The following is a 6000-nucleotide window of genomic DNA, read 5'->3' on the forward strand; positions in this document are numbered from 1 at the left end:
GTCTGTAAACCACACGAAGATGCTAATGTCTCAGGTTCTAATCCAGCCCCATGCCTAAACCCGAACTAGTTGGAAAAACTAGCAGTACTACGATATGCATGAGGGTATCCGCAGGTGATTCAATTTGCAGCCTCTAAACAATGGGTTCCTATACAAAAAAAGAGGAGAAAGCAACTGTTAGTAACTCAACTATCTGACGTTACTGGCACACAAACATACCCTCATGATATAGTCATATGAAAGCCCGACATCTCAGCTATCCGAAAAACCACATTTCGGCATGAATCTAGCGGCGAGACCTTCCGGGAAACTGAAAGATTGACCCATGACCTCAAAACCGCACCACAACCCAGTGAGGAGGCCATGTGCTAGGACAAAAAAGTCCCAACTTTATACCCCCTAAAAACCACACAAACTCAGCTTTTTGGCCCTAATCACAAAGTTGAAACCCTCCCCTGTCACACCCACCTCAAAACTGCCAGGATTTCTACCCATTTGACCAGGAAAAAAATCTTGAAGTTTTAGGCCCTGAACTATAATCGACCACCATCAATTTGCATGGCGGATTGACCTGCGGATCCCCATGAGTTCCCATTCATGATGCAGTATGGGCCCGTGACAGTTGACTAAGTTACTCTCTTGAATACCACAGGGTAAAAACATTTGTTTAAGTTCGTAAGCACCAACAAACAACACTTCAAAATTTGCTTGAATTTCACTGCTCTGAGGGGAGTTGATGAGCGAACAGCTTACGAACATGGCCTTCAACATGGCAGAATTTTCCAGTGTAGAATACGTAATATCCATGCATGACGCCACATGTATGAACAGTGATAATTAAACTTTACAACAAGCTAAACCTTTGTCATAATGTTACCTTAAAATGATAATGTTACTACAATGATTATGTTCCTACTTTATCAAAGCCTTTCGCCATTTGCAAGGGAGAACAGGGCTGAAACCTAGTAAAAATGTATGGGAATGCATCCTTGGCTACATTATCAAACTCAGAGACCACATTTCTGCAGTTCCATACAGTAATTTTCGTGGTAGTTAGTTTTAAAAATGAAACAGCAACCGCCCCCCTCCCATCGATCCGTCTCGTCTATGGAGCTCAGTTTTCCACGATGTAACTTTCAGTTCGCCCAAAGAATTGTTGACATTACCTTTATCCAGCTCGCTCGGTGTTCTTGTGTCCCCGTAGCTGGTAGTTGGCTCCAAATACCCATTTAAACATAAAAATACCGAGGATTTCACCAAGAAACACGGACGAAGTATGCTGTTGTTGAAATCAACACAACAACGCAACGCATGCAATAATAGTGACCTTCAGCGGCGTAAATACAAACTGCAGCTGCAACATACAAAGCGCACGGTCTCACGGCGCTCCATAGCGATTTGTTTGCAAAGTACATCACCAAAATGTGTGTCGCACCTGACTCTTTGATTAGTCAGCGCGCATCAAACCACAGTGATAGATGGTCGATGATCCCATAGCCATTCTTAGACCACAATTTTTAAGGGAAAAACAACAAAACGAATGACATGGTAAATATGGTTCAAAATAGACCGAAATGTTTGTTTGTTTGTTTGTTTGTTTTATTGTTTGCACATACAAAATAATAATACAGAAGAGAATAAAATATAAAACAGGTGCAGGAGGAGGGAAAAACCTTAACAGTTTATGCTGTGCCCTCCTCCTATATGTTTACACAAAATTGTGATCAATGAATCATAATCAACAAAGAAGAAAAAAAACTAGCACATATGTTATAATAATACAAAAGATATACGATCAGTGAAATCAATAAGTAATAAACATAAGAAACTTATACAATCATATGTTATAATAATACAAAAAAAAAGATGAGTGATCAACGAAATCAAATAATTATAGCAATATGAATTGAGATAGGATAAATATTTCTATAAGGGGCTAGGGTGGTTTATGAGGTGTGTTTTAAGGGCACTTTTAAATGTAAGGAAGGAAGTAGTGTTTTTTATATTTGTGGGAAGACTGTTCCAGATTGTAGCACATCTATATTTAACGGAGGACTGCGCTAATGTTGTTCGAAAGAGAGGGATATGGAGTAGATTTCTTTGCCTAGTATGATAATTGTGTACATGTGAATTAGGATTTAAGAAATCTTTAAACATATCGGGGAGAGTGTTAGAAAGACAGTTCAATGTGAAGATACTAATTTGCAGCTTATTTATATCATACACATTCAATATTTTCAATTTTAGAAATAAAGGGGCTGTATGTGAAAGAATATCAGAGGCAGTAGCCATTCGTGTGAATTTTTTCTGTAGAGTTGTAAGTGGGTGAAGTGTAGTATGGCACGCACATCCCCAAACTATATTGCAATAATTCAAATACGGGTATATAAGGCTGTTGTAAATAGTTGAAAGGGTCTTTAGAGGAATATTGTGTTTGATTTTCCCTATAACACCAATTGCCTTAGCAACTTTTTTACTTACGGCGGAGACATGGGCTTTCCAATTTAGTTTTTCATCTATAATTACTCCTAAAAATTTAGTTTGTTTCTCCTGCTTTATAGTAACATTCCGTAGGAAAATTTTGGCTTTATTAGTATCATAACTTTTATTCTTGCTACAGAAAATGAGAAAATTTGTTTTTTTAGTATTTATTGATAATTTATTGGCTTCAAACCATGTAGCTACTTTGCGCAGTTCTTGGTTAGCCAGTTGTATCAGAGAGTCAAAATTTTTGTGGGAAAGAAATATGTTTGTGTCATCGGCGAACAGTATAAAATAAAGTATTGAAGAGGCTTCCGCCAGATCATTGACGTAAATCAAGAATAATAGAGGACCTAAAATCGACCCTTGCGGTACTCCACATTGAATTTCCTTGTATGTAGAATTAATTCCATTTAAAGTTACGTATTGTTTCCTATGATTTAGATAATTTTGGAACCAGTTCAGTGCAGTGCCAGTAACACCGTATGCAGCTAATTTCCGGAGGAGTATGGTATGATTTACGGTATCGAAGGCTTTGGATAAATCTAAAAATATTCCTATTGTATATTCGTTTTTGTCAATGGCTGTGGATATTTTGTCAATTAGTTGAATAAGAGCAAGTGGAGTGGATATACCTTTACGGAAGCCGTATTGATGTTTATATAGAATATTATTAGTGTTGAGATATTTTAGTAATCGATTGTAAACTAGCCTTTCGAAAAGTTTTGAGATACTGGGCAAGACTGAGATCGGTCGATAATTGCTGAATGAAGTTGAATCTCCCCCCTTGAATATAGGTATAACTTTTGCAATCTTTATTCCGTTTGGAACATCTCCACTTTGTAGCGACATGTTAAGAATATGAGTTAGAGGAGTAAGGATGTAAGGAAGGGCCGATTTTAGGGCTTTAGATTTAATTTCGTCATAACCAGCGGCAGAGTCTTTTAAGTTTAAAACAATGTCCTCTACTTCTTTGTTCGTGGTTGGCTCAAAAAGTGATAAGGAACAGTTTGTAGGGGCCTTGATGTAGCTTATAGGATCTTGGTTTGTACTAATGATGTTATTTGCTAGATTAGTACCAATATCAACAAAGAACTTATTACACTCATTACATATTTCAACATTTTCAGTGATGATTTTTTCTCCAACTTTTATTTCTTGTGGGCCTGTGTTTCTTGTTTTAATGCCAATCTAAGATGGCGTCGAGTCTGTAGCACGGGAAGGACACTCCGATAAGAATTCTTCCTAGGAATCCGTTCTACGTCTGCTTTTGAGGTGCGCCGTATCTGACCTTGTGTCCTAAACTCTTGTGACTATCCTGAGCCAGAGTGTGCAGAGAAACGAAGTGAAGTCACCTCAAAGTTGGAAACTTGCTGCGACCAGTGCCAGGACCGGCTAATAAGGACCGGCCAGCCGAACGAGTTGTGTATACTGTTTCAAGGGGATAAACCGCAGCGGGCTCCTTAAAAGGGGCCCCCGCGGGTAAGTCTCTCTCTGTGTTACTTAACCAAACGGTATTCGTTGCATCGTCACCTCATATAGTTTGTAAAGTATTCCTTGTGCTGCCTGATTGTTTTTTCCCTGTTTCAGTACGCTGTGTCCCTCCCCACTCCCGCCATTTTCACCTAATTAATCAGATCATCGGATCTACCCAGGTGGGAATTAGTGTAGTCTGCTCATACCTACATACCGTCACCATGCCAACCCGTGGACAAAAACAACAAGCTGATGACGATGTAGTCTCTCTTGGTACCATCATGGAAAGAAATGCTTGAGCAACAAAAGGCACATTATGAGGACTTGTTACAGAGACAACAATCTACCTTCCAGTCTTTTATCACGTCAGTCATGGATTCTACCAATAAAAGAATGGACAATCTCATCCGTGAGGTTCAGGAGATAAAAGACAGCCTTCAGTATTCCCAAGCGGAGATCCAAGACTACAAAACAAAACAACATGACCAGACCCAGAGTATCAAGGAAGTGGAGTCTAAAGTGGATCGACTGGGAGCTGACTTGAGTACGATCCTCCACAAATCCGATTACCTGGAAAATCAGTCGCGCCGCAACAACATCTTGATTGACGGCGTCCCTGACAGCAAGCAAGAAAGCTGGACCCAGTGCGAGCAAAAAGTGAGAGACATTATCAAGGACAAACTTAAGCTCGATCCGCTCAAGATTGAAATAGAACGTTCCCATCGCAATGGAAAATTCCAGGAGGACGGCCGACCTAGGTCCATCGTCGCGAAACTTCTCCGTTACAAGGACAAGGAAGCCATTATGCAGAGAGCCAAGTACCTCAAGGGATCGAACATCTTCATCAATGAAGATTTCTCGGAAGCAGTGCGCCAAAAGAGAAAAGATGATGCTCGCATGCTTGTTTGCGATAGATCCCCATCCTAGAGTTTGCATTTTGTTTTTGATTAAGCCAAAAGTTCATCAGGAAATTGATGTCTACGATTGATTGATTGAAAAATTAGGTTTGCTATAACTTGATAGACAATCACAACACAGGCAAGGTTGCTATGAGTTAATTATTGAGGTTTTACCTTACAAATGTTGTATTTTACTATATCATTCAACCGTATAGAGACATTCCTTTATTTTCTTCATGGTTCAACAGAACACCATACCAAACAAGTATGTGCACTAGCCTGCCTGATTGGCGCTGGTTTTACAATAGTTTTAATGGCTTAACGACAGAGTTGTTTATCTCCATTTTAACAGTGTCCTAATGTGACATAGGCATTAACCACCACACCAGCCAAACACGCTGCATCAACCTAAGGCCACTTAAGTTTTAAAAAAGAAGGCATTCTCGGTAATTGGTAATTTATTGTGGGATAGATCGAGAATCGGTTATCTTGTGCTGCACAACGACCTATTGGATTATCAGGACAAGGAATTGCGTTTGAGACCTGTGACCTTCATTCATAGTGACCCTGACAGTGTCTTTTGGAGGTCAAAGCTCTATTCCATACCCTGATTACCCACATAACTGCTATCGTTACCGCTTGTCGATCAAAGATGCAACGTAACTTTTTCGGGTATCGAGAATGCCGTTCGTTGTTCCTACAATTTTTTTCAATGTTTGAAGAATAGTAACATCACAGTAAAGAGCCATTTTCTACCATCTATGTAAAAGTCAGAGAATTCGCGCATAGTCTATTCATTAAGTTTACTCGAGCAACAAAGATCAACAAACTCTTTGGGCCCCGTAAACAACATCCAAGCCACCGGGTAGGGAATAGCTCTGCTGTAATTCCTGCCATTTTTGCAGAGTTGGTCTGAATCTTAATTATATTATCTTTTTGCTGTATAGAAGACTATATATAAGATATAATTATTAGGATTCATCAAATAGCTTTTGGATCGGGCTATTGTTAAGAATAATGAAGTCAGTATGGGTCAGGTGGATATCAACAGAGTATGTAAAAACTACAAGGTACCAATCTAACATGTTGTTTTTACTTACCAGTGATATGTTGTATTTAGGATTAAATCATTTTTTTTTTGCTT

The sequence above is a fragment of the Branchiostoma floridae genome, chromosome 18 (assembly GCF_000003815.2).
Source record: "Branchiostoma floridae strain S238N-H82 chromosome 18, Bfl_VNyyK, whole genome shotgun sequence".
In the NCBI taxonomy this organism is placed as follows: Eukaryota; Metazoa; Chordata; class Leptocardii; order Amphioxiformes; family Branchiostomatidae; genus Branchiostoma; species Branchiostoma floridae.